At 42.4% G+C, this 21,317-nt stretch overlaps 1 protein-coding gene across 1 annotated transcript in view; it reads left to right on the plus strand.

The window, feature by feature from the left end:
* LOC124612885 (cancer-related nucleoside-triphosphatase homolog) overlaps positions 1–21,317 on the plus strand; it is a 77,942-nt gene that overhangs the window by 24,044 nt on the left and 32,581 nt on the right. The window lies entirely within an intron of this gene.

The following is a 21,317-nucleotide window of genomic DNA, read 5'->3' on the forward strand; positions in this document are numbered from 1 at the left end:
TTCATTATGGGAATGATGCTCCAAGTGTAGTCACTGTAAAGAAACCTCTAAAGAGACTGAGACTGCTGCATAATAGTTGTACAGCAAAACGTAGGGCTAGCAATATGGAGATACTGAATGAAATGTGTTTGGCTGTCAAGAGGGCACTGCACGAGGCTTTCGACAACTTCGGTAGCAAATATTATCGAAAGATCTCTCACAAAACCCAAAGAAATTCTGGTTATGTGTAAAGGCTGTTAGTGGTTCCACAGTAAATGACTAGACACTCATGCATGAGACAGGGCCTGAAACTGAAACTGAGGGTAGCAAAGAGGAAATAGAAACACTGTACTCAGTTTTCAAATCTGAGTGTACAAATGAAAATTCTCTCACCACTGCAAAGATGAGTGATATAGATGTTAATAACAGTGGTGTTGAAAAACAGCTAAAGTCACTAAAATCAAACAGAGTTTCATGGGCTGATGGGATCCCTGTCAGATTCTACATTGAACTTGCAGCTGAGTTAACCTGTCTTTGAATGCCCAGTAGATGGGAGGAAACGAAGGTCACACCCATATGCAAGAAGATTATGAGGAGTTATCTGCAAAACTATCATCCAGTATCCTTGACATCCATTTACTCTACTAATGTATCTACATACACATTCCACAAGCCACTGTACAGTGTGTGGTGGATGCTACCCTGTACCACTAGTAGTCTTTCCCCTCCCTGTTCCACTCACAATTAGAGCGAGGAAAAAATGGCTATCTATAGGCATCCATATGAGCTCTAATTTCTCGTATCTTATCTTTGTAGTCTTTACAATAGAAGTATGTTAGCCTCAGTAGAATGGTTCTGCGGTCAGCTTCAAGTGCAAGTTCTCTAAATTTTCTCAGGGAATCCCATTTGAATTCCCAAAGCTTCTCTGTAATACTTACTTGTTGTTTGAACCTACCAGTAACAAATCTAACTGTCCATCTTTGAACTGCTTTGATGTCTTTCTTTAATCCAATCTTTTGTGGCTCCCAAACATTTGAACAGTATGCAACAATGTGTAACACTAGTGTTCTGTTTGCGGTCTCCTTTACTGATGAACCACACCTTCCTCAAATTCCCTCAATAAACATAAGTTGACCATTCACCTTCCTTACCACAATCCTCATGTGCTCATTCTATTTCATTCATCCGCATTAATTTACATTTTTCTACATTTAGAGCTAGCTGCCATACATTACAACAACTAGAAATTTTGCCTAATTCATATCGTATCCTCGTAGTCATTCAACTTCAACACGTTTCCTTACTCCTCAGCATACAGCTACAGATTGCTGCTCACCCATTTGGCCAGATCATTTAATAGCAGTCCTATCATACCTCTGTGGGGGACTCCTTGTAATACATCTCTGATAAACAAGCAGAACATATTCAAAGGCCAACCATAATGATCTTCATTGAACAGAATGGCCTTGCCCATGCCAACCAGCATGGATTCTGAAAACACTGATCATTAAAACCAAACTCAGACTTTTCTCACTGGACATACTGAATGCCAGGCATCAAAGCAATCAGTTAGATTTCTATTTTGCCCTCTCATTTATTTTCCTTCTTCATCCTCTTACTCCTAGCTTTGATATTTTCTTCTGCTTCATTCAGTCGTTGCTTATGTGCTCTTCGTTTTAATCTTCTTCCTGTTGGTTTCCATTGGAAGAGCCTCTTTGTAGTTCTTGTGTCCTGCATCTTTAGGGCATGTCCCAGCCAGGCTTTTCTTTTACTTTTAATTAGCTGTACAATATCAGCTCCTTATATAAGATGATCCAAATCATAATTGGTCCTTGCTCTCCAGATACCATTATTATTTTGGATACCTCCATAAATTTTGCATAGTATTCTTCATTCTAACTCTCTGAGTTGTTGTTCATCAGTGCTGGCTAGCGCCCATGCTTCATATTCATATGTAAGCACTGGCCTAATATTAACCTTATATATAGTCATTTTGAGCAGTCATTTTATTATCCTAGATGTCATTACCTTTTTAAATGTAGGATAACACTTGATCTTGTAGTCCTACTGAACAGAATGGATAAAGTTATGGGGGAAGAATATAATATAAGAATTAATAAAGCAAAAACAAAAGTAATGGCATGTGACAAAAAAGATCAAGTGAAAGTCCAAGTTCATGTAGGCAATGAACTGCTTGAACAAGTTGATAAATTTACTTATCTGGGCAGTAATATTACCAGGGATGGAAGGAGCAAGGCAGAAGTGAGAAGTAGAATTACTCAAGCAAAGGCTGCCTTTAACAAGAAGAAAAACATCTGAACATCTAAGAGCATCAGCCTTGAAATCAGGAAAAGATTTTTGAAATCATATGTGTGGAGTGTGGCATGCTATGGGTGTGAAACATGGACTCTCGGGACAGAGGAAGACCAGAAGCTAAATTCTTTTGAAATGTGGTGCTATAGACGCATGCTCAAAATAAAATGTATCGACAAGGTCACAAATGAAGTGGTTCTGGAAAGAGCAGGTGAGAAGAGAAGCTTCTGGAGTTTCAAGAGCTCTTGATAAGAATTCAAAGTGGTGCAAACATTGAAACTTGCTTTAAATGTTCAAAAATATAAAATTGTGAACTCCACAAAATGAAAAAAATCTAGTGTTCTATGACTACAGTCTCAATAAGTCTCTTTTGGAATTAGTCAACTAATACAAATACCTGGATGAAACACTTTGTAGGATATGAAATGGAATGATCACATAGGCTGAGTTGTAGGTAAAGCAGGTGGCAGACTTAAGTTTATTGATAGACTACTACAGAAATGCTATCAGTCTGCAAGGGGGATTGCTTACAAATCATTCATGTGAACCATCCTAGAATATTGCTGATGTTTGTGGGACCTGCACCAGATAGGGCTAATAGTGATATTGAATGTATGCAGAGAAGGTCAACACGAATGGTCACCAGTTTGTTTGATTCATTGGAGATACTGAAGAAACTGTACTGGCAGACAGTTGAAGACAGATGCAAAGTATCCCACTAAAGATTACTTACAAAGTTCCAAGAACTGGCTCTGAATGATGGTTCTAGAAATATACTACAGTCCTCTATGTATCACTCCTGTCAGGATTGTGATTACAGGATTGGATTAATTACAACATGCACAGAGGCATTTGAACAGTCATTCTTCCCTCACTCCGTATGTGAATGTAATGAGAAGAAACCCTGATAACTGGTACAGTGGGAAGTGCCCTCTGCCATGCACTTCACTGCAGGTTGTGTAGTATGGATGTAGATGAAAATGTGTGGTATCACATTCACAACATTCAGCTAGGGCATACAGTCCAGTATTGAAGTTGTCTGCAGATTGTCCTTCCCGTTGTAATTGTTGGTTGAGCATTAATCACTTAGTTATGTTCCTTTTTGGTATAAAATGATTGCCAAAAAGGTTTTCGACTTCTCTGTGTTCTCTGCACTGTTATTGTGTTAGGCATGTCACAAATGCATCATCAACTTGCAGACCCATACAATAAATTAATCGACCTATATGGTGAGTGGTGGGCTTTAAATTCCATTCTGGTGTTTCTCAAATTTTTTGAAATTGTGTGAGCCAAAGATGTCATTCCTTTGTGTGACCAACATCAAATTATTTGATGTGCACACAATTCTGACATGTTGTAATCAATCAATGATAGTGGCAACATTCCAATAAGTCCAGCACTCTACCACTCCTTCTGAAGTAGTTGTTTTTGGCAAATTTCTGTCCAAAATATAAGTCTATAAGAGACAAGACGCCACACTGAGTCTCAGTGATGTAGTATCTTCTCATTAAACAGTTATTGTTTTAGTTCTCTAAAGACTTCCTCAATTTGGTTGGTTCGTGCCCAGGTATCATTTGTTTACACTGCTGCTTGAGAAGAGGATTATCAAACAAAAACCCACTCACTTATTTGTGATGTAAACCAGACTCAAACGTGTTCTTAAATGTTAATAATTTGTGGGTGCAATAAATCTGTATGTGACCATTAGCTTTTCAGGATCTGGTTTTATTCCTTGATCACTAATGACATTTCCAAGGAATTTTGTTTGTTCAACAATTCTAGTTTCAATGCTCCTTTATTCAGAGCTGCAAAAATACTGTTTATTAAATAATGATTATCTTCTCAATTTGAACTTGAAAACAAAGTATCATTCACATAGACAGTAATACCCAAAAAAGCTCTACCTAATACTCTGTGGGATTTCTGTTGGGTTTTAGCCCAAGAAAAACACACTTAATGTCGTAAGACTCGATATATTTTGTTCAAACAGCCACATTACAACACATCATACTGTGAACTGAAAAGCAAGATGGCAAGAGCCATTAGTTTACAGAGTTTAGTTTACAAAGAACTTGTGATAGCGGAGATACGTTATTTGTACTTGTAGATGCCACACAGCAACCTCCCCTCCCTCCCCCCCTCCCACACACACAAACACACATGCACATCCCCCCCCCCCCCTTCACACCCACCCACCCAGTGTGGTGCACAGTTTGAGCACAGTGGAAAGGGGGCGTGACCAGTGACAGAGGTGGTGTGATGGGGATGTCCATATCCGGAGGTTGTTGCAACAGGGACCACACTGGGAGGACGACTCCTGTAGGTGATGTGGGTGAATGAGGCGTTGGCCCTCGTGTGAGGGCAGCATTTGAACCATAACCCTCCCTAAGGGGGTTACTGTAGCTCGAGTTGTCCTGCAGCAGGATGAAGATGTGGTTGTTGTCAATGACGATGGTGACATCCTCCACACATTTGGGTGGGACATCGGTTTGCAGAACCACTGGAAGGGTAGGGGGGGAGGAGGTAGAGAGAGAGGGAGCGCAAGAACCCGAGGAACGGCATTGATGGTGATGCAGGCGCATGTTCAGATGAGGGCTGCAGCAGCAGCTCTGAGGGGTCATAGCTTGAGGGTGAGTCCTCAGTCTGGGAGGCTGCATAATGTCGTCGGGTGTGAAAGATGTGGGTCAAAGAGTGCAGGTCTCACACAATGGAGAGAAACAGTGATTAGCAAACCTTTAACCTGGATGTCCATCGTGTTAGCAGTGCGATTTATGACCTCATATGGGCCTGAGTATGGTGGGGTGAGTGGGGCCCAGATGGTGTCATCGTGGAGAAAAAAGAACTCGCATGACAGGAGATCGGAGGGCATGGAAGAGCATGGGGTAGTATGGCTAGGTGAGGGGTCAGGGAAATGTTTGCAAAATGCATTCGGATCTGGCTTACAAAGTCAGGAAGGGAGGTGGGATTGTCGGGGAGAGGGGGGGGGGGGGGAGGTAGCTTGTAACAGCTCCCCAGAGAGGACAGGGTTTTCACCACACACGAACTCACTCATGGTGCCCTTGATATCAGGTTTGTAAGATGACCATAGGCCGAGGAGTATCCACAGGAGGGCCTCAGTCCAAAGACTGTCATTACACTGCAGTGCTGTCTTGAAAGTGCGATGCCACCATTCTGCCAGTCTGTTTGCTTGCGGATGGTAGGCAGTCATGTGACATTTGATGATACCACACAGCTGGTAGAGTTGGGCAGAGAGTGCTGATTCAAACTGCCGGCCCTGGTCAGTGGTGACTGTAGCGGGGCATGCAAAGAGGGAAATCCAGGAAGAAACAAAAGCCTTAGCCACAGTTTTGATGGTTATGTTGGTGAGAGGTACGGCCTCTACCCACCGAGATAAACAATCGATGCATGAAAGAACATAACGGAAGCCCTCTGAGGAGGGAGGGGGGGGGGGGGGGGGGAAGGGGGCCAGTCAGGTCCAGATGCACATAGTGAAAGTGGCCAGATGGTATGTCGAATTTGTGAAGAGGTGGAACAGTGTGCCTGGTGACTTTGTTGCACTGGCAGGTGACGCAATTCCGGGCCAAGGTCTGACAATCGCACTTCATGTCTCACCACACAAATCATTCGGACACGAGGCATGTCGATGACATAATTCCGGGGTGTGCTAGACAATGTGGTGTGTGAAACATTGAATGGTGGAGGGGAGTGAGGATGAGGGATCGAAGGGTACCAGTGGAAGAGTCGCACCAGACTTCCTCGCAGACGCCCGGGGAATTTTGCTTTGGTGAAAGACAACGAAGTGGATGTGCTGTTGAGGAGTTGCTGTGTATCCTCATCCTGGTTCTGTAAGGACGAGAGGTCAGAAAGGTCGATGACCATTGAGATGGCACTAATGCGGAAAAGGAAATCTGCAACGATGTTGTCAGCGCCTTTGATATGGCAGACATCAGTAGAGAACTGAGAGATGAAATCAAAATGCTAAAAGTGATGGGGAGGAGGGCCGAGAGGGGGCTTGCATATGGCATCTGCTACTGGCTTATGGTCGGTCAGGATGTGGAAAGCTCGGCCCTCGACGTAGGGGCAGAAGTGTGAACTGCTAAAGGTTCACGGTTGAAGGCTGAGTATTTTTGTTGGGTGCGTGGAAGCTTCTTCTAAAAGAACTGAAGTAGCATGACCACATAGTTGTGGCATTGTTTGAAGAGTTCAGTATCCGAGATTGGATGAGCGAAGGTGATGGCTTGTGCGAGAGAGTGCTTCAGGGCCTGAAAGGCTGCGTGCATTGGTTCTGTCCACAGAACGGGGCATGTCCCTGAATTTGCTTGCTGCTGAGGGCTTTAGTGAGGGCGGCCTGGGTGTCAGCTGCTGCAGGCAAATGACGATGGTAGCAGTTTATCATTCCCAGGAACCGTTGGAGCTCTTTGTATGTTGTAGGGAGTGGAATGGATAAGATTGGTTGCACCTTCGATTCAGGGGGGTGTATACCGACGGCCAAGACTGTGTACCCCAAGAATTGGACAAGTCATTGGTGTAGTTGCAGTTTGTCAGTGTTAACCTCGACTCCGTTAGATGAGAGAGTGTCCTTTACTATCGCCATGTGGTGTTCGCGATCTTGCGTGAATTTGCTGAAGATCAAGATATTGTCGAGATATACAAAACAGAAATCAAACTGGAGCGAGAGAGAGTCAATAAAGCATTGACATGTCTCGGCGGCATTTTTTAACCCAAATGGCATGAAATGGTACTCGTACAACCCACAAGGAGTGATAATTGCCGTTTTCGGAATATCGTCAGGTGCAACTGGGATTTGGTGATAAGTGCATTTGTAATCCAGTACACTGAAAATTGTAGCACCTGCAAGAAGGTGAATGAAGCGGAAATGTTCGGTGCTGGATAATTCTAGCATTCAAGAGTCTGTAATCGCCACACATACGAAAGAAGCCATCCTGTTCACGGGTTACTATCGGAGGGCTGTAAAATTCCTGCCTCAATAAGTTCCTGTATTTGCTGGCGAGCCGAGCGTAACTTGGGTGGGTCAAGGCTGTGGGCCTTTTGGTGAATAGGTGTGCCCTCGGATGTGATGATATGATGAACAGTTCCATTTATGATGGTGGAAACCAAATGTTCGATGACTGCACGCAGGCAGGGTGTGGCGTTGGTTGATTTATTAGGGGCGCATGGCTTGGAAACAGTGTAGTTCTCTACTCGAGAGGGTAATGGCAATGAAATGTCACATGTTTGTTATGTTGGCAGTTTGTGAGTGCCGAGCGTGTGACAGGTGTGAATGGTGTGCGTAGAGGTTGTCTATTGTCTGTAGTTTGCGAGAGAGGTGCCCTTGGCAGTGGCAGTGCTGCTAGCACGCGTGGAGCTATGGAGCGAGCTGTGCAAGGAGGCACAAGAAGGGGGGGGAATGTTTACCAACACACTGGGTGGGCACACGTGTGGTGGCGGTGGTTGGGGTCGGAGCCCAGATGGCTGGGTTGTCGTGAGGCACATGAGCTTCAGTTTGTGAAACAGATGAGATGCGGAACAAACTTGATGCGGGTGGGGGAGGCGAGGGTAACACTGCAGTTCATACTGGAGTCACACGAGATAAGTGTGGTGTTGTTAACCTGTGTGCTGTTGTCGGTGAAGCTGTCAGGTGCGGCAGATGAAGGCTCGGGTGTCGGCACTGCCGAGCAGTGTGAATTGATGCGGGCGATAATCACGGCAAGCTCGTCCTTGCGTGTGCAATGCGATATTTCAAAATGGCATTTTCACAGCAGTGGGCACATGTCTTGACACTTTCTGCCCAGACACGATTCACAGTTGCACAAGTACTGCTCGCGACAGCCGTGCACTTATGCACTAAACAATTAACAGTGTTTACACTCAGAGCAGGTGGCGGAGCATGGTCACATGGGATGTGAGATTTAGAGGTGTGGTGAAACAGAGAACCTAGAATGACATTTGGAGACAGTTGGTTGTGAGATAAGATGTCAATTCCCGAGATCAGTTCTGTGATGTCCACTACATGAAAGATCCAGGGGAGAGAGCGCCATTAGAGAGGTGGAGTTTGAAGCTCAATGGAGCTGCAGGTCTGGAGTGTAGGTGAGTTCACGCTCACAGGAGAGGGCATATGTTTGTTAGGGGGCATGTGACCATCGATTTAGGAATGGTTGAAATGTCAGCAAGCGGTTCAGTACAGGTGGTTGAACATGGGGCTCCATAGCACATAACCCCTGCTGTAACCTCCCCCTCACTTATCGACCTTAATGACAGTGAAAAATTAAACCGCGTGTACCTAATAGAAATTTGGGAAAAGCAATCGTCACCGAAGTTAATCTGTTGGTAAAGAGGGAGGAAAGGGTTACATCTAAATGAAAGGAAAAATGCAAATGAAATTGGTGGAAATTAATTTTGAAAAAGGGTAAAGTTGATGAAGAAAGTAAATGTGCAGTCGTTGTGTTAACAACTAACTGGCGTTGATTAGATATTTGATATTTCGGGAAAACTACGGTCACCAGTCCTATGGACAACTACTAGAATAACTGAAAAAGAAAGGTTAATGCACATGTAATTAGCATTAAAAGCGTGGCAACTGAAGGTTGACACATGTTGTGTGAAAACTGAATGTTTGTCAGAAGTAATAAATTTTGCTACACTCTGACTTAATTTAGCAAAAGAATTAATAAAACCGGAAAATTGAAAGTTAATTTAGTGACTGAAATTAATAGTGAACTTTGTTTCGGAAGCACTACGAAATTAAATTAAATAGGGTTAGTCATGGGCTACCTCAACAATCATCTCAAAAGCAACTTGAATCTATGCAATTTAGAAATAAGAGATTTAACTTTGAACTTGAATTAAATGATTTTGAACAATTAACAGTAGTAAAATTTAGTACGTACCAAGCTGAGATGCAGTCACATGTAAGCTAAAATATGGTAACAAAACCCGCACTCTTAATTTGTGCTTGTGCAACCTAAATATAGTTCTGTTTGGGTAATGAAGCCAGCTATGAATACTTTAACTGAACTTTGAAATTAAAGCAATGAAATGGAATGATATTACTTTAATGCTGGCGTTTGAATTTCAATGACACTCGGGTTCATTTCGGAAAAGAAAGGGACCCTGCTTGGTAATGCAGTTGAGACAGTGAACAACAAAGAGTCATGCTAAGTTGCTGTATTTTAGTGATGCAAATGGAACAGTTTGAAAAGCTGAGGTCTGCCATATATTTCTAAACTTTACGTGCCTTCCGTCTTCCTTGTTGGTTGATTGAAGGTTTGAAGTAGTCAATCGAGGAGGTGGCGACAATGCCGCCCGTCGCTGTTGCAGAAGCTGGATGTTGGCGCGCCTTCTTCTCGACATGGTCACCAGGCGAAACGGGCTCTTGATGTGTGCCACCTAATGTTTCCCATCCACGAAAACCGTGCCAGAAACTATTGTAGCAAGTCGAGCGCAGTTACATGCTGCAAAACCCCAAAAGCGAGGCAACTCATGGGAGCGTCACTCAACACACCTGCTCCACCACCCTACTCCAGCCAGACTCTGCACTGCCCGCGCTCCACGCAGCAGAGCCAACACTACCAAAGATCATACACACTTTGGTTTTCCACACGACCTATCGATGTAATCGTTCGATAGCATAGTTTTTCCTAGGCAAGACCCAGCATAAAAATACAAAGTGAAACTTCCTGGCAGATTAAAACTGTGTGCCCGACCGAGACTCAAACTCGGGACCTCGGGTCCCGAGTTCGAGTCTCGGTCTGGCACACAGTTTTAATCTGCCAGGAAGTTTCATATCAGTGCACACTCCGCTGCAGAGTGAAAATCTCATTCTGAATACAAATAGTATTTACAAAACAAATATATATATATATATATATAAAATAGAGGGAAACATTCCACGTGGGAAAAATATATCTAAAAACAAAGATTATGTGACTTACCAAACAAAAGCGCTGGCAGGTCGATAGACACACAAACATACACACAAAATTCCAGCTTTCGCAACCAACGGTTGCTTCATCAGGAAAGAGGGAAGGAGAGGGAAAGACGAAAGGATGTGGGTTTTAAGGGAGAGGGTAAGGAGTCACATCCATCCGCACGTACACAGACATAAGCAGACATTTGTAAAGGCAAAGAGTTTGGGCAGAGATGTCAGTCGAGGCGGAAGTAAAGAGGCAAAGATGTTGTTGAAAGACAGGTGAGGTATGAGTGGCGGCAACTTGAAATTAGCGGAGGTTGAGGCCTGGCGGATAACGAGAAGTGAGGATATACTGAAGGGCAAGTTCCCATCTCCGGAGTTCTGATAGGTTGGTGTTAGTGGGAAGTATCCAGATTAACCAGACGGTGTAACACTGTGCCAAGATGTGCTGGCCGTGCACCAAGGCGTGTTTAGCCACAGGGTGATCCTCATTACCAACAAACACTGTCTGCCTGTGTCCGTTCATGCAAATGGACAGTTTGTTGCTGGTGCCACTTCCTTATACACAAATATTCCGGGCCTCGCTGTGATGGAGCACTTCCTTTCACACCGACCACCTGCCACCCTACCTAAAACCTCTTTCCTCATTACCTTAGCCAGCTTCATCCTGACTCACAACTTCTTCACTTTCGAAGGCCAGACATACCAACAATTAAAGAGAACAGCCATGGGTACCAGGATGGCCCCCTTGTATGCCAACCTATTTATGGGTCGCTTAGAGGAAGCCTTCTTGGTTACCCAGGCCTGCCAACCTAAAGTTTGGTACAGATTTATTGATGACATCTTCATAATCTGGACTCACAGTGAAGAAGAACTCCAGAATTTCCTCTCCAACCTCAACTCCTTTGGTTCCATCAGATTCACCTGGTCCTACTCCAAATCCCATGCCACTTTCCTTGACGTTCACCTCCATCTGTCCAATGGCCAGCTTCACACGTCCGTCCACATCAAACCCACCAACAAGCAACAGTACCTCCATTATGACAGCTGCCACCCATTCCACATCAAACGGTCCCTTTCCTACAGCCTAGGTCTTCATGGCAAACGAATCTGCTCCAGTCCTGAATCCCTGAACCATTACACCAACAACCTGAAAACAGCTTTCGCATCCCACAAGTACCCTCCTGACCTGGTACAGAAGCAATTAATCAGAGCCACTTCCTCAAACCCAGAACCTCCCGCAGAAGAACCACAAAAGTGCCCCACTTGTGACAGGATACTTTCCGGGACTGGATCAGACTCTGAATGTGGCTCTCCAGCAGGGATACGACTTCCTCAAATCCTGCCCTGAAATGAGATCCATCCTTCATGAAATTCTCCCCACTCCACCAAGATTGTCTTTCCACTGTCCACCTAACCTTAGTAATCTCTTGGTTCATCCCTATGAAATCCCCAAATGACCTTCCCTACCCTCTGACTCCTACCCTTGTAACTGCCCCCGGTGTAAAACCTGTCCCATGCACCCTCCCACCACCACCACTTACTCCAGTCCTGTAACCCAAAAGGTGTACACGATCAAAGGCAGATCCACGTGTGAAAGCACCCACGTGATTTCCCAGCTGACCTGCCTACACTGTGAAGCCTTCTATGTGGGAATGACCAGCAACAAACTGTCCATTCGCATGAATGGTCACAGGCAGACAGTGTTTGTTGGTAATGAGGATCACCCTGTGGCTAAACATGCTTTGGTGCACGGCCAGCACATCTTGGCACAGTGTTACACCGTCTGGGTTATCTGGATACTTCCCACTAACACCAACCTATCAGAACTCCGGAGATGGGAACTTGCCCTTCAATATATCCTCTATTCCCGTTACCCACCAGGCCTCAACCTCCGCTAATTTCAAGTTTCTGCTGCTCATACCTCACCTGTCATTCAACATCTTTGCCTCTGTACTTCCGCCTCGACTGATATCTCTGCCCAAACTCTTTGCCTTTACATACGTCTGCTTGTGTCTGTATATGTGCAGATGGATATATGTGCGTGTTTCCCGCTAAGGTAAGTCTTTCCGCTCCCGGGATTGGAATGACTCCTTACTCGCTCCCTTAAAACCCACTTCCTTTCGTCTTTCCCTCTCCTTCCCTCTTTTCTGATGAAGCAACTGTTGGTTGTGAAAGCTTGAATTTTGTGTGTGTGTTTGTGTTTGTTAGTGTCTCTATCAACATACCAACGCTTTCGTTTGATGTGTATATATTGTAAAACAATTAGAATATATAAAGACACAGAAATGTCATATCTTCAGGTAACAAAATGAGGAAAACATTTATAGTACAATAGATGGAAATAGGAGGATATGCATTTCCGGCATTACACTGCATGTCCCCATGTTGAGCCGACAACATTGCCAGTTACAATTGCAGTGGACAAGGGACATTGAGGAGGTGTGTGGATCAATGGAAACAGGATGCCTGATTGGATGAATCATATTTATTGATACGCCATGTCATTTGTGTCCACATATGCTATCATCCAGATGAATGACTGTCCGAAACACTTTCTGCACCATTGACACAGGCTGGTGGGGGTAGTATTGTAATATGCAGGACATTCATCTGAGCTTCCATGTGTCCTGTGGTAGCAACTAAAGACACCCTGACATCTATTGACCACAAGAACAACATTCTGGTTTACCTGCATCCCTCCTGCTCAATGTCTTCTCCAGTAACAATGATGGCATCTCATAGAAGGATAAGTATCCATGTCACAAGGCTGGAATCATGCTACAGTGGTTTGAGGGGCATTATGGTGAACTCATGTTGACATCGTGGTCTCCAAATTCGCCTGATCTGAAAGTAATTGACACAACTGGGACACCATCAGGCACCAGCTCTGTGCTCACACACCACTGAACCGTAATTTACTGAATAGTGTAACCTGTGTGTAGACTTTTAGACTTAACGTTCTGAAAACCAAGACCTTGTTGAATCCATGCCACATGGAATTGCTGGTGTATTGTGTTCCAAAGGTGGATAAGCATGCTACTAAACAAGTGTCCATAATTGTTTGGCTGGCCAGTGTATTTCCCGTGTTGTCAGACTAGTAATTTCATGAAACCACAATTTCATTCAGATGGCATACATTGATAACTATTTCCATTCTAGCATTCTCTTTCCTACTATTACTGTTCTAAGCATGTTACTATCATTCAGTGACACCCATTCTACCATTGTAACAGAAAACAAACCAGTTTGCCATGATTTCTTCTATGGCAGTTGCCCTATACATGGCAAAATTATTTCGAGCTGCCCCTGCTGCTTTCACACCTCTATTAAATCCAAAGTGATCAAGATGTCACATGTGATACATTTTCCATGAGACACTCTGTTTTCTAACACACAAACAACAATCCTCCTAACCTTCATACACACAACATCCAGTACATCACTGCAAGAATAATACTGGATCTTGAAATGAAATATGATAATTGAACATACATTTATTGCAACCTGCATGCCAGCACATCGAACAGGAACACTGTAAAGTTATGTGGCAACCTGCTACATTATTATTATTGTTGTTGTTGTTGTTGTTGTTGTTGTTGTGGTGGTGGTGGTGGTGGTGGTGGTGGTGGTCTTAAGTCTAGAGACTGGTTTGATGGAGCTCTCCATGCTACTCTATCCTGTGCAAGCCTCTTCATCTCCGAATAACTACTGCAACTTACATCCTTCTGAATCTGCTTAGTGTATTCATCTCTTGGTGTCTCCCTAAGATTTTTACCCTCCACGCTTCCCTCCAGTACTAAATTGGTGATCCCTTGATGCCTCAGAATGTGTCCTACCAACCAATCCCTTCTTCTTGTCAAGCTGTGCCACAAATTATTCTTCTCCCCAATTCTATCCAGTACCTCCTCTTTAGTTATGTGGTCTACCCATCTAATCTTGAGCATTCTTCTGTAGCACCACATTTCAAAAGCTTCTATTCTCTTCTTGTCTAAACAGTTTATTGTCCATGTTTCATTTCCATACATGGCTACATTCCATACAAATACTTTCAGAAGAGACTTCCTGACTTAATTATATACTCAATGTTCACAAATTTCTCTTCGTCAGAAACACTTTCCTTGCCGTAGCAAGTCTATGTTTTGCATCTTCTCTGCTCCGACCATCATCAGTTATTTGCTCTCCAAATAACAAACCTCATTTACTACTTTAAATGTCTCATTTGCTAATCTAATTCCCTCAGCATCTGCCGATTTAATTTGACTACATTCCATTATCCTTGTTTTGCTTTTATTGATGTCCATCTTATATCCTCCTTTCAAGAAACTGTCAATTCCGTTCAGCTCATCTTCCAGGTCTTTTGCTGTCTCTGACAGAATTACAATGTTGTCAGCAAACCTTAAAGTTTTTATTTCTTCTCCGTGGATTTTAATTCCTACTCCAAATTTTTCTTTTGTGTTTTCTTTACTTCTTGCTCAATATACAGATTGAATAACATCAGGGACAGGCTACAACACTGTCCCACTCCCTTCTCAACCACTGCTTCCTTTTCAAGCCCCTCAACTCTTATTATTGCCATCTGGTTTTTGCACAAATTGTAAATGGCCGCCGCGCAGGATTAGCTGAGCAGTCTAAGGCGCTGCAGTCATGGACTGTGCGGCTGAGCTCGGCAGAGGTTCGAGTCCTCCCTTGGGCATGAGTGTGTGTGTTTGTCCTCAGGATAATTTAGGTTAAGTAGTGTGTAAGCTTAGGGACTGATGACCTTAGCAGTTAAGTCCCATAAGATTTCACACACATTTGAACATTTTTGTAAATAGCCTTTCGCTCTCTGTATTTTACCCCTGCCACCTTCAGAATCTGATAGAGAGTATTCCAGTCAACATTGTCAAAAGCTTTCTCTAAGTCTACAAATGCTAGAAACATAGGTTTGCCTTTCCTTAACCTATCTTCGAAGATCAGTCAGGGTCAGTGTTGCCTCGTGTGTTCCAACATTTCTATGGAATCCAAACTGATCTTCCCCGAGGTCGGCGTTTACCAGTTTTTTCATTCGTCTGTAAAGAATTCATTTAGTACTTTGCAACCGTGACTTATTAAACTGATAGGTAATTTTCACAGCTGTCAACACCTGCTTTCTTTGGGATTGAAATTATTACATTCTTCTTGAAGTCTGCGGGTATTTTGCCTGTCTCATACATCTTGCTCACCAGATGGAGGAGTTTTTGTCATGACTGGCTTTCCCAAGGCTATCAGTAGCTCTAATGGAATGTTGTCTACTCCTGGGGCCTTGTTTTGACTTAGGTCTTTCAGTGCTCTGTCAAATTCTTCACACAGTATCATATCTACCATTTCATCTTCATCTACATCCTCTTCCATTTCCATAATATTGCCCTCAAGTACATCGCACTTGTATAGACCCTCTATATACTCCTCCCACCTTTCTGCTTTCCCTTCTTTGGTCATCATCATCATCATCATCATTTGCCCACAGTGTTAAATAACGTACTTCATTGTTTCCCATGTCTTACTCTGCTTCAGTGGTGGTTGTTTGTGCATGGTGCTAGCACAATTTATTAAAATAATTCACACTATAAACTGAGCTGTAACAGTAAATAATTTCGTGCTTGCCAATGCAAGTCCAGGAATGTGTGCTGTAGACCATACACGCAAGGTGTAGTGCCTTCAATCATTTGAGTGAGTGTCACCTGGCATCAGGCTGCCAGTTGTCAGTGGCAACTGTATGAAGAGGAAAATCTCAAGCAGAGACCATAACTGTAACTGTAACTAGTTTCGGGAAGTTTTGCTATTATTGATAAGTTAGAAAGTGAAGCAAATTATCTTTGAACTTCCTTCAGACAAATACTTTTAGTAGACATATATAATTCAGTTTTAAAAAAATAAAAGAAGAAATGGCCTTGGACTCTCCATTTTACATTTATACAGTGTTGTGTAAACCCTAGACCACGAGCAACTGTAGCACCTGAACAGCTAAAACAAAAGGTATACTTTCTCTAGAAATTACTGAATTCCTAAATATGTGCCAGTTCTTGCTGATGGCCCACTGTAGGATTCTGAGAGGTGGCCAGTTTTATTGTTGCCTCATGTGAATAACTTGGACTTTGTCTTTGCAGTGATGACCAGCTGGCAGGTAGCTAGGTTTTATCCCAAAGACTGTAGGTATCTATGTAGTGCTTGATCAACTAGCCTTCTAATACTGAGCCACAGGGCCACTAAATGCTACTGCCTTCAACCTGAATTAAATGTTTTGAATTCCTTCATGAGGTACAACACTACTGCCTCTTTTCCTGGTTTACTGAATATGTAAATCTTCCTACTTGTGTTAGTTACTGTTTGGTAATTATTGCCACACGTGTCTTGTGGTCACTGATAAAAGTTTTGATGTGGACATCTTCAAAGAGATTAGGTGTTTTTGTTACCAGTAGATCTAATATACTTACATCACGAGTGGAATTTGGGCTATCTGTTCAAAATTGTTTCCAGAAAAAGCATTTAATGTTGTTTCACTGGATGCCTTATCATGCACACTGCTGACAGAACTATTGCTATTGTACTGGATTGTTTGATGATTTAAGACTGCTCAGATAATTACATTATGATTATGAAGATATGTACTGGTGTGCTGAGGTCTTCTCTGTGTATGATTGCCCTTGATACTGAGTCTTCCCCAAGCAATCTCACTTACGGCTTCCATTACTATCTCTGTAGATTTGAGTCTCTTGTTTACTGTGACACACACCACACCTCAATTCACCATTAGCATAACCTTTCAATCTACATTTACATTTATCTCAAACATGTGGCTGCTATTAATTTTGGGTTGTATCCACATTTTTGCACCTAGAATTATGTGAGCTCCACCGCTCTGTAGGTGTGCTTCAGACTCTGGCACCTTGTCACAAATGGTTCGGCATTTGACCACTAGACTCGCCTACAAATCAAACAATGAATATCATGATCATGATACAAGAGGTAAATATGATATTGACAAAGAAGAAATAAAATGTCTCATCATGGTGCAGAGAGGAGTACATTATTCAACCATAAACGTATGCAGTAATCTCCCAGTTCATGTTAAATCAGTCATTGGGGATATGAGTAAATTCAAAAAACAGTTATACATTATCTTTTGAATAGTTCCTTCTGTTGTTTACAGAAATTTTATGACAGTGTGTAATAATTAGTGAAATGTGCTTAATTTTAAGCATTCTCATAATAACTGACTTGGTAGCACTGGTATATCAACTGTTTACAGAATGATTTCTATGTGAATCAGAGTGTAAGCTTTATAATTTGTTTGTGTAACTATTGTCTCTTGAACACTTGAATCTCCTGTATCTGTTCACATACAATTAGACTGTTAGCCTGATAACCATTTATGTGTCAGTTTGGTTATTACTGTAATAATCTGACATATTCTGCTTCTTAGTGATACATTCACATCAAGGATCCATGGAACTCAAAAATAAATAAGTAAATAATAAATTATGTAGGTAACATTTCTTTGGATCTTATACAGATACTTTGGGACCTCTTACAGCTTTCATTATCTGGACTGGACAGACATTTGACTAATACAACATACCTTGGCATATTGTACAGTGTTCTAGTTGGGTAGCAGCCTGTGATGTATAGTGTGTGAGCCAGTTTGAAGGTTCTTAAGGACTCTCATTCTTATCCCTTGTTGCTATTTCCTTAAAGAGCTGCACTTTTCACCATATATTTGAACTGCCAATGATTAACAGACCCCTACCATTTTACACGTAGTTCCCCAGTGCAGGACACAGCATGGTGCCCAACAGACAAACCGCATCACCCTTATTTAGTTTCAGTTTCTTGTATAAACTTCATGTGGGTTGTGTATGGATTCATTGCAGGGGTACAGACAGATAGTCTTGCAAAGATCTTTTGAACTCGTTTTCTGAAAATTGTCTTGGACATCTAGTGCCACAGACCACATGCAATGGAAATATTTTAGGCCTTGTAGCTACAAACAGGCCTGACCTAATTGACGGCATAAGTATAGAGACAAGGATTAATGACCGTGATATCATCATAGCAACTTTTGTTACTAAAGTTAGTAAAACACTCAAGAAGGCTAGAAGAGTATTTCTGCGAGGGAGAGGGAATAGACACTTGTTAGCATCACACTTAGACAATGAACTGACATCATTTAGTTCGAGCATGATAGACACGGAGGAATTATAGGAAAAGTTTAAATGGATTGTAAACCACACTCTGAAGAAGTATGTGCCGAGTAAGTGGATTAAGGACAGAAAAGACCCATTGTGGGTTAACAACTAAATTTGAAAAATCCTGAGGCAGCAAAGACTGTTACACCCTCAATTCAAGAGAGAATTCGCAAATGACTACAGGCTAAAGTTAATAGAAATTTGTGCTTCTGAAAAAGATCAACACACAAGGCTTGCGACAACTACTGCCATCATACCATAGCAATAGATCTTGCTGAGAACCTGAGAAATTCTGGTCCTACATAAAATTGCTAAGTGGGTCTAAGACTTCTATCCAGTCACTCATCGACCAGTCTGGTGTGCCAGTAGAAGACGGCAAAATTTTGCATTTATGAAAACGTTCATGCAGGAGAATCATACAAACAAACCATCATTTGACTATCACACAGACTCTTGTATGGAGGACATAGTAATAAGGATCCCCGTAATAAGGATCCCCGGTGTAGAGAAACAACTGAAAGAGTTGAAACCAAATAAGTCACCAGGTCCTGATGGAAACTCAGTTCAGTTTTACAAAGATTACTCTACAGCATTGGCCCCTTACTTAGCTTGCATTTATCGCAACTATCTTGTGCAGTGAAAAGTCCCAGGTGACTAGAAAAAAGTTCAGGTGACTCCTGTATGTTAGAAGGGTAAATGAACAGATCCACAAAATTGCAGACCAATGTCCTTAACACTCATTTATTGCACAATCTTTGAACATATTCCTAGTTTGAATATAATAAATTTCCTTGAGACATAAAAGCTTCTGTCCACAAATCATCACAGTTTTAGAAATCCTGTGAGCTATGGATGAAGGACAATAAGCAGATTCTATATTTCTAGATTTCCAGAAAGCATTTGACACAGTGTACAACTACAGACTGTTAACGCAGGTACAATCATATGGAATAGGTTCCCTGATATGTCAGTGGCTCGAAGACTTCTTAAGTAACATAACCCAGTATGTCCCCTTGATGGCAGGTATTCATTAGAGAAGGGTATATTCAGGATGCCCCAGGGAAATGTGATAGGACTGCTGTCATTCTCTATATACGTAAATGATTTGACAGACAGGATAGGCAGCAGATGCTCTATCCATCTGAGCCACCAAGGGCACAAAGTACAGTGCGACTGCAGGGACTTATCCCTTGCAGACTCCGCGTGAGACCCACATTCCCAACTTAATGTCCACACACTACATTCCTAGTGCCCCTGCCCATTACACTCATTACTCACCACAGACAATCTTACCGAGTCCCGTAAGAGTGGACATTAAGTTGGGAATGAGGGTCTCATGGGGAGCGTGCAAGGGATACGTCCCTGCAGTCACACTATACTCTGTGCCCTCAGTGGCTCAGATGGATAGAGCATCTGCTATGTAAGCAGGAGATCCCAGGTTTGAGTCCCAGTCAGGGCACATATTTTCAACTGTCCCCATTGATGTATATCAATGCCTGTCAGCAGTGTAGGGTCTTGATTTAATTACCATTTCATTCTAGAGCACTGCATGGTCACCGATGGTATCTGTTCTTTTGGACATGTCCGAAAGAACAGATACCATCTTCGTATCAATTGGGAATCACTGGAGGGAGTGTAAGTCTCTTTTTGAGGAGTGCTGTTGAGCAGATGTAGAGAACTGGCATTTGAGGCTGATTACTGAATGATTCTACAGCCGCAAACATACATTTTATGTAATGGCCACGAAGATAAGATTGGAGAGATTAGGGCTTGTATGGAGGCATGTAGATAGTTCTTTTTCCCTTCCTCTATTTGTTAGTGGAACAGAAGGGGGAAAAGACTAGTAGTGGAACAGACTGCCCTCAACCACATGCTGCACAGTGGGTTGCAGAGTATGTATGTATATATAGAAGTAGATTCAGATGTAGACATGACTGGCAGGTGAAATTTTGTCATTGTTTAGTTGGATAACACTCTTTCAGCACCCTTATTTTAACACAAATATAAAATAATTGAATAGCTTGGTAATTAACATAGTCCATATCAAGACAACTTGTAAATCCCTGTTTATGTAACACAAATGTGAGTGTTCCTCTCTTCCCATTCATTTAGTTATACATTTGCCAGAAAAAGGCAGGTTATATATGCATCTGCTTTTTTTTATTTATTTGAAGAGAACTGAAAATGAAACAGCTGCAGGGATGAATTTTCTTGAGTTAGCACCTAATTGATAGTGAAAGATACCAGACGCGAAACTTAAGATAAAAATGCTACACAAAATTAAACATAAAGGGTTATGTTGTTGAGGTTGGGGGAGGGTGATATATTACAAATTTCAGTAAGAGACTGCCTCAAACCTGTTAGATGTGTGGTTGTATGTAGTACCCTGTGTTCTACCTGATCTCTGCCTCTCTTTTACTTTGCCACTTGACCTGCCACCGGCATACCAGTCATTTAGTTGGGGGAATAGTGGCAGATCTTATACTTCAAATAGAGGTGGTATTAGTGGAAGAATAGAGATGGTATCAATGGAAGAGTATAGTTCATAAGGTATCTTTGGTGTTTCTTGTATGTGTTTCTCAGTAGCTCTCCCTACATACCCATTCACACCAGCTTCCACTCACTTGACAGCAGTCAATGTGTTAGTTGCTTATTTAGTTTCAGTTTCTCATATAAACTTCATGTGGGTTGTTTATGGATTCATTGCAGGGGTACAGACAGTCAGTCTTGCAAATATCTTTTGAACTCATTTTCTGAAAACTGTCGTGGACATCTAGTTCCACAGACCACATGCAATGGAAATATTTTAGGCCTTGTAGCTACAAACAGGCCTGACCTAATTGATGGCATAAGTATAGAGACAAGGATTAGTGACCACAGTGTCATCATAACAACTTTGGTTACCAATG

The sequence above is a fragment of the Schistocerca americana genome, chromosome 4, assembly GCF_021461395.2.
Source record: "Schistocerca americana isolate TAMUIC-IGC-003095 chromosome 4, iqSchAmer2.1, whole genome shotgun sequence".
In the NCBI taxonomy this organism is placed as follows: Eukaryota; Metazoa; Arthropoda; class Insecta; order Orthoptera; family Acrididae; genus Schistocerca; species Schistocerca americana.